Genomic DNA, 6,769 nt, shown 5'->3' with positions numbered 1-6,769 from the left:
GGTCTTAGACAGGGAGCAGTGAGCAGGTCTTAGACAGGGAGGGGTGAACAGGTCTTAGACAGGGAGGGGTGAACAGGCCTTAGACACCCCATTTTTCACCACACGTAGCTATTTTCTGTTATACAACGGTTAGTTCTGGTTCTTGATTCTGATTGGCTGGAAGCCGTGTTAAAATACTTGTAACACACACCTGGGACCGCATATCATTCCATTTTCAGTATTAATGCGCCTCCCATTTGATCCAATGCATTGTAGTTGTTGTTGTTGCTTGGCAACCCATTTGTTAGGGGAACTATTTTGGTCGGCGGAATTGAGGGAATGATGCTTCGTTTTGAATACATTTTAATATTTTACATTGCTGTGTGTCTATTTTAGACTAATAGCTGTAGTAACCGTTGTATAAAAGCAATAAACCACTCGACTCCTCGTCGTGCCTAACAACGCCCCCTAGCTGTTATAAAATCACTATAACACATGGCCTCGAGTGGTTTATTGCTTAATTAGAACCCCAGTTCTAGTTGTGGACACCATTCCTTGTATTTTGTTGGGTGCTTTGCACCTGTTAAAGGAGGGGCGGGCATTTATTTTTGGTTATATTTTGTTTGGTGCCACATTTAGTTACTCACCGTCTTCCCTGTATTGCATTTGTTGGGTATTAAATCATTATTTTGTGTTTTGTGTATCTGCACCCTCACTGACCCATTGTATTGCCCTATGTTGCGCTCTTCTGCCTCGGGCCTCCAGGGGGCGTAACGAGTCTCATTAAGTTCATCCTGTTGTGAGCTAAGGCAGGATAATCTGGCAGGAATTTCACCTCTGACCTGAACCACTAATTAGGCCAAAAGGTCTTCAGAAACGCGCGCGCGCGCACACACACACACACACACACACACACACACACACACACACACAGTATTCAGAATACACAAATCACCATCATAAAGGTACATCCCCAATTCTCCCCTGTTACTAATAACCGTAGAACTGTTTAGTCATGCTCTGTTGCTATTCTCTAGCATGTACACAAGGGGAAGAGCAATCTCTCTCTCTCTCTCTCTCTCTCTCTCTCGCTCGCTCGCTCACTCGCTCGCTCTCTCTCTCGCTCTCTCTCTCATTGTATTATCTGGGGATTATTATTATGAAAAGTTGTCCCTCAAGACAACCATGTTAAGGAGTGATGAAAATGTCTGTCAGAGAAATGTCATGGTTTAACCTGATCCTGTTAGCTGTTTCTAATTATGATGTTGACCCCGGGGTGTGGCTGTCGACCGGAGTTTTCTGTAAGAAACTGCATCTCCCTTCTATAAAAGTACCTTGTCTTACAGTTACCTCGGCTTCGTTATCGACAGCCAACTGTCTTTTAAGGCTCATATCGCCGGCCTGGCCTGTAAGCTTAAGATCAAGCTAGGTTTCTACTTTAGAAACAAGTCTTGCTTTTCCTTGGCAGATAGGAGATACCTGGTCTCTGCAACGTTTTTGCCCCTGCTTGACTATGGCCACATATTGTACATGAATGCCTCTGCCCATTGTTTGCGGTCTCTTGATACTGTTTACCATAACGCATTGCGATTCATGACTGGTTGTAAACAACTCACCCACCATTGTACCCTCCATCCCTACAACCCTTCATGTTTCTCTCTGCGACAATTTACATGTGGTTCTTGTTTTAGCTTCTTGTTTTAGCTTCTTTATACACACACACACACACACACACATCACATCAAACTGCTGGTTTTTATAATTTGTCCATTTTGTAAGTAGTCTACAAGGTGTATTGTGTTCGCTCCACATACCTCACTTTATAGCCTATATGCACTGTAGCATCTGGTTTATATATCTGGAAATTGAACCTCAAGGTCATACGGTAGTCCCTCAGAACCTCAAGGTCACACAGTAGTCACTCAGAACCTCAAGGTCATACAGTAGTCACTCAAAACCTCAAGGTCACACAGTAGTCCCTCAGAACCTCAAGGTCATACAGTAGTCACTCAGAACCTCAAGGTCACACAGTAGTCACTCAGAACCTCAAGGTCACACAGTAGTCCCTCAGAACCTCAAGGTCACACAGTAGTCCCTCAGAACCTCAAGGTCACACAGTAGTCACTCAGAACCTCAAGGTCATACAGTAGTCACTCAAAACCTCAAGGTCACACAGTAGTCCCTCAGAACCTCAAGGTCATACAGTAGTCACTCAGAACCTCAAGGTCACACAGTAGTCACTCAGAACCTCAAGGTCACACAGTAGTCACTCAGAACCTCAAGGTCATACAGTAGTCACTCAGAACCTCAAGGTCATACAGTAGTCACTCAGAACCTCAAGGTCACACAGTAGTCACTCAGAACCTCAAGGTCACACAGTAGTCACTCAGAACCTCAAGGTCATACAGTAGTAACTCAGAACCTCAAGGTCACACAGTAGTCACTCAGAACTAGTGTTGCTTCAGCGTAGCCTGGAGAGCACTTTGACCAAACGCTCTTTTGTTTTTGCTCATACTGTAACGTCACCATTCCACACCTTTATATCCTAACCCTAACCCTAACCCTAACAGCAGTATGAGGCTTATATCAGGCTCTGAGTCTTGACCTTGGTTCAGTAGGGCCTGAGGTCTCAGTCTGGTTCAGTAGGGCCTGAGGTCTCAGTCTGCTTCAGTAGGGCCTGAGATCTGTCTGGTTCAGAAGGGCCTGAGGTCTCAGTCTGGTTCAGTAGGGCCTGAGGTCCGTCTGGTTCAGTAGGGCCTGAGATCTCAGTCTGGTTCAGTAGGGCCTGAGGTCTCAGTCTGGTTCAGTAGGGCCTGAGGTCTCAGTCTGCTTCAGTAGGGCCTGAGGTCTCAGTCTGGTTCAGTAGGGCCTGAGATCTCAGTCTGGTTCAGTAGGGCCTGAGGTCCGTCTGGTTCAGAAGGGCCTGAGGTCTGTCTGGTTCAGAAGGGCCTGAGGTCCGTCTGGTTCAGAAGGGCCTGAGATCTGTCTGGTTCAGAAGGGCCTGAGGTCTGTCTGGTTCAGAAGGGCCTGAGATCTGTCTGGTTCAGAAGGGCCTGAGGTCCGTCTGGTTCAGTAGGGCCTGAGGTCTCAGTCTGGTTCAGTAGGGCCTGAGGTCTCAGTCTGGTTCAGTAGGGCCTGAGGTCTCAGTCTGGTTCAGAAGGGCCTGAGGTCCGTCTGGTTCAGAAGGGCCTGAGGTCCGTCTGGTTCAGAAGGGCCTGAGATCCGTCTGGTTCAGAAGGGCCTGAGGTCCGTCTGGTTCAGAAGGGCCTGAGATCTGTCTGGTTCAGAAGGGCCTGAGGTCCGTCTGGTTCAGAAGGGCCTGAGGTCCGTCTGGTTCAGAAGGCTACACAATCATGGGGAAGACTGCTGACCTGACAGATGTCCAGACAGTCATTGACACCCTCCACAAGGAGGCTAAGCCACGGAAGGTCATTGCTAAAGAGGCTGGTTGTTCAGAGTTTCCAAGCATATTAATAGAAAGTTGAGTGGAAGGAAAACGTGTGGGAGGAAAAGGTGCACAAGGAACAGGGATAACCACAGCCTTGAGAGGATCGTCAAGCAAAATCCATTCAAGAATTTGGGGGAGCTTCTAAAGGAGTGGACTGAGGATGGAGTCCGGGCATCAAGAGCCACCACGCCCAGACGAACCCAGGACATGGGCCACCACGCCCAGACGAACCCAGGACATGGGCTACACACGTCACATTCCTCGTGTCAAGCTAGGGCTGTACGATTATGACAAAATATAATAATTGTGATTATTTGCTCCAAAATGGTAATTGCGATTAATAATTGCGATTAATATTTAATATATAATATTCATATATAATAACCAAAATGCTCCCAAATCACGGACGTTGATCCCTTTCTTGCTACTAACTCACTGACCTTGTTTTCGCTCATTTTTTCACTACTCACAGCTGCAGGTACTCTTGTGACACTGGTCTTGACCTACTGCTATCTGTCTTCTCAGTGAAATTGCTGCGCACAGCCCCCTCAGCGAGAACGCATGTGATTGGGCAGACAGCATAAGCGCCTGTGATTCGTCCGTGTAGTCCTAGCACACTCAATTCAAAGCAAAATTATTAAATCACATTAATTGCGGCCTTTTGCGATTAGTTAATTGCGGAGGTCATAATCATTAATTCACGATTAATTGTGCAGCCCTATGTCAAGCCACTCCTGAGCCAGAGACAACATCAGAAGTGTCTTACCTGGGCTAAGAAGAAAAATAACTGAACTGTTGTTGCTCAGTGGTCAGAGGCCCAAAGTTCTCTTTTCAGATGAAAGTACATTTTGCATTTCATTTGGAAATCAAGGTCCCAGAGTCTGGAGGAAGAGTGGAGAGGCACAGAGTCCACGTTGCTTGAAGTCCAGTGTGAGGTTCCCACAGTCAGTGATGATTTGCGGTGCCATGTCATCTGCTGGTGTTGGTCCACTGTATTTTTTCTGAAGTCCACAGTCAACGCAGCCGTCTACCAGGATATTCTAGAGCACAACGCAGCCCTCTACCAGGATATTCTAGAGCACAACGCAGCCGTCTACCAGGATATTCTAGAGCACAACGCAGCCGTCTACCAGGATATTCTAGAGCACAACGCAGCCGTCTACCAGGATATTCTAGAGCACAACGCAGCCGTCTACCAGGATATTCTAGAGCACAACGCAGACGTCTACCAGGATATTCTAGAGCACAACGCAGCCGTCTACCAGGATATTCTAGAGCACTTCATGCTTCTGTCTGCTGACAAGCTTTATGGAGATGCTGATGTCATTTTCCAGCAGGACTTGGCACCTGCCCACAGTGCCAAAAGGACCAAAAGCTGGTTCAATGACCATGGTATTACTGTGCTTGATTGGCCAGTAAACTCGCCGGACCTGAACCCCATAGAGAATCTATGGGATATTGTCAAGAGGAAGATGAGACACCAGACTCAACAATGCAGACGACCTGAAGGCCACTATCACAGCAACCTGAGCTTCCATCACACCTCAGCAGGGCTTCAGGCTGAGGGCCTCCATCACACCCCAGCAGGGCTTCAGGCTGAGGGCCTCCATCACACCCCAGCAGGGCTGAGGGCCTCCATCACACCCCAGCAGGGCTTCAGGCTGAGGGCCTCCATCACACCCCAGCAGGGCTTCAGGCTGAGGGCCTCCATCACACCTCAGCAGGGCTGAGGGCCTCCATCACACCTCAGCAGGGCTTCAGGCTGAGGGCCTCCATCACACCTCAGCAGGGCTTCAGGCTGAGGGCCTCCATCACACCTCAGCAGGGCTTCAGGTTGAGGGCCTCCATCACACCTCAGCAGGGCTTCAGGCTGAGGGCCTCCATCACACCCCAGCAGGGCTTCAGGCTGAGGGCCTCCATCACACCCCAGCAGGGCTGGGGGCCTCCATCACACCCCAGCAGGGCTTCAGGCCACGGCACATTGATGCAGTCATTCATGCAAAACGAGCCCCGACCAAGTACAGTGCATAGAAATTAACATACTTTTCAGAAGGCTGACATTTCTGTTTAAAATATCCCTTTTTTATTGTTCTTATGTAATCTAATTTTCTGAGACAGAATTTGGGGGTTTCATTAGCTGTAAGCCATAATCATCAAAATTACAAGAAATAAAGGCTTGAAATAGTTCACTCTGTGTAATGAATCTATGAATTTCACTTTCTGAAATGAGTGACAAAATATTTAACTTTTTCCCGATATTGTATTTTTTTGCGCTGCACCTGTAAGCTGTGAGCTTCATCAGGCCGTCTTATCACACGCTTACTGAACACTAAAGTACCAGTAGAAACAATGGTGGACAAAAGAGAGATGAACGGGAGTGAGAGATACAGACAGGAGGCCGAAAGAAGCCTTTCCTTGTGTAACACACACACACACACACACACACTTCCACTGCCAACACCAGCCTGGGACTTCTACAAGCCAAGACAACCGATATCATAGGGCAAGTAACAGTTCCCACTGGGAGAGGAGAGTTGGTGGGTATTTAATACTGTCAACATGAAATTAGGATGATAAACTGTAACTCTCCTCAGCCCTACAACTACTGTACATCACAGAAAATATGCCCTTTCCTGCCCACATCTAACCACTCTGCACCAAACACTGAGCAGGGGTTAGGAGTCTTTCTGGTATTGGGCATCGTCTTGGAGCATCACTGAAGTAGTGCTCAGACATGTTGTTCAGCAAGCGTTGGTAGGGCCAGTGTTTGACCAGCGTTGGTAGGGCCAGTGTTTGACCAGCGTTGGTAGGGCCAGTGACCAGCGTTGGTAGGGCCAGTGTTTGACCAGCGTTGGTAGGGCCAGTGTTTGACCAGCGTTGGTAGGGCGTGTTTGACAAGAGGCAGGGGAAAAAAATCTAGATACAAATACAGAGCAAAGTTGAGTAGAGCTACAAACCCAGGCCATTTACTAGTCTACAGGTTTCTATTCTCAAACCCAGGCCATTTACTAGTCTACAGGTTTCTATTCTCAAACCCAGGCCATTTACTAGTCTACAGGTTTCTATTCTCAATAGGACATTAGAAAGGTGGCGTTTCAGGAGAAACTTGACAGGTTTCAGCAGTTAAAAAGCTGAACACCCAGCTACATAATTACACACTTCCCAGACTTGTATTTTTTATTAGTTAATTTGTCAGAGACAATGCAGAAGACAACATGACGGATGTGTTGCATATAGGATTTGTCACCAAGGATAATTTGCCACCCATGTCCCTAGTTAATTGTAAACATAATATTTGTCCGACTGTACAACATAACATTAAAGTACAAACTAATCTTATGT

This window comes from Borostomias antarcticus (genome assembly GCF_949987555.1).
Source record: "Borostomias antarcticus genome assembly, chromosome: 19".
Taxonomy (NCBI): domain Eukaryota; kingdom Metazoa; phylum Chordata; class Actinopteri; order Stomiiformes; family Stomiidae; genus Borostomias; species Borostomias antarcticus.
The sequence above is the reverse complement of the archived record's forward strand: the minus strand, read 5'-3'. Positions refer to the sequence as shown.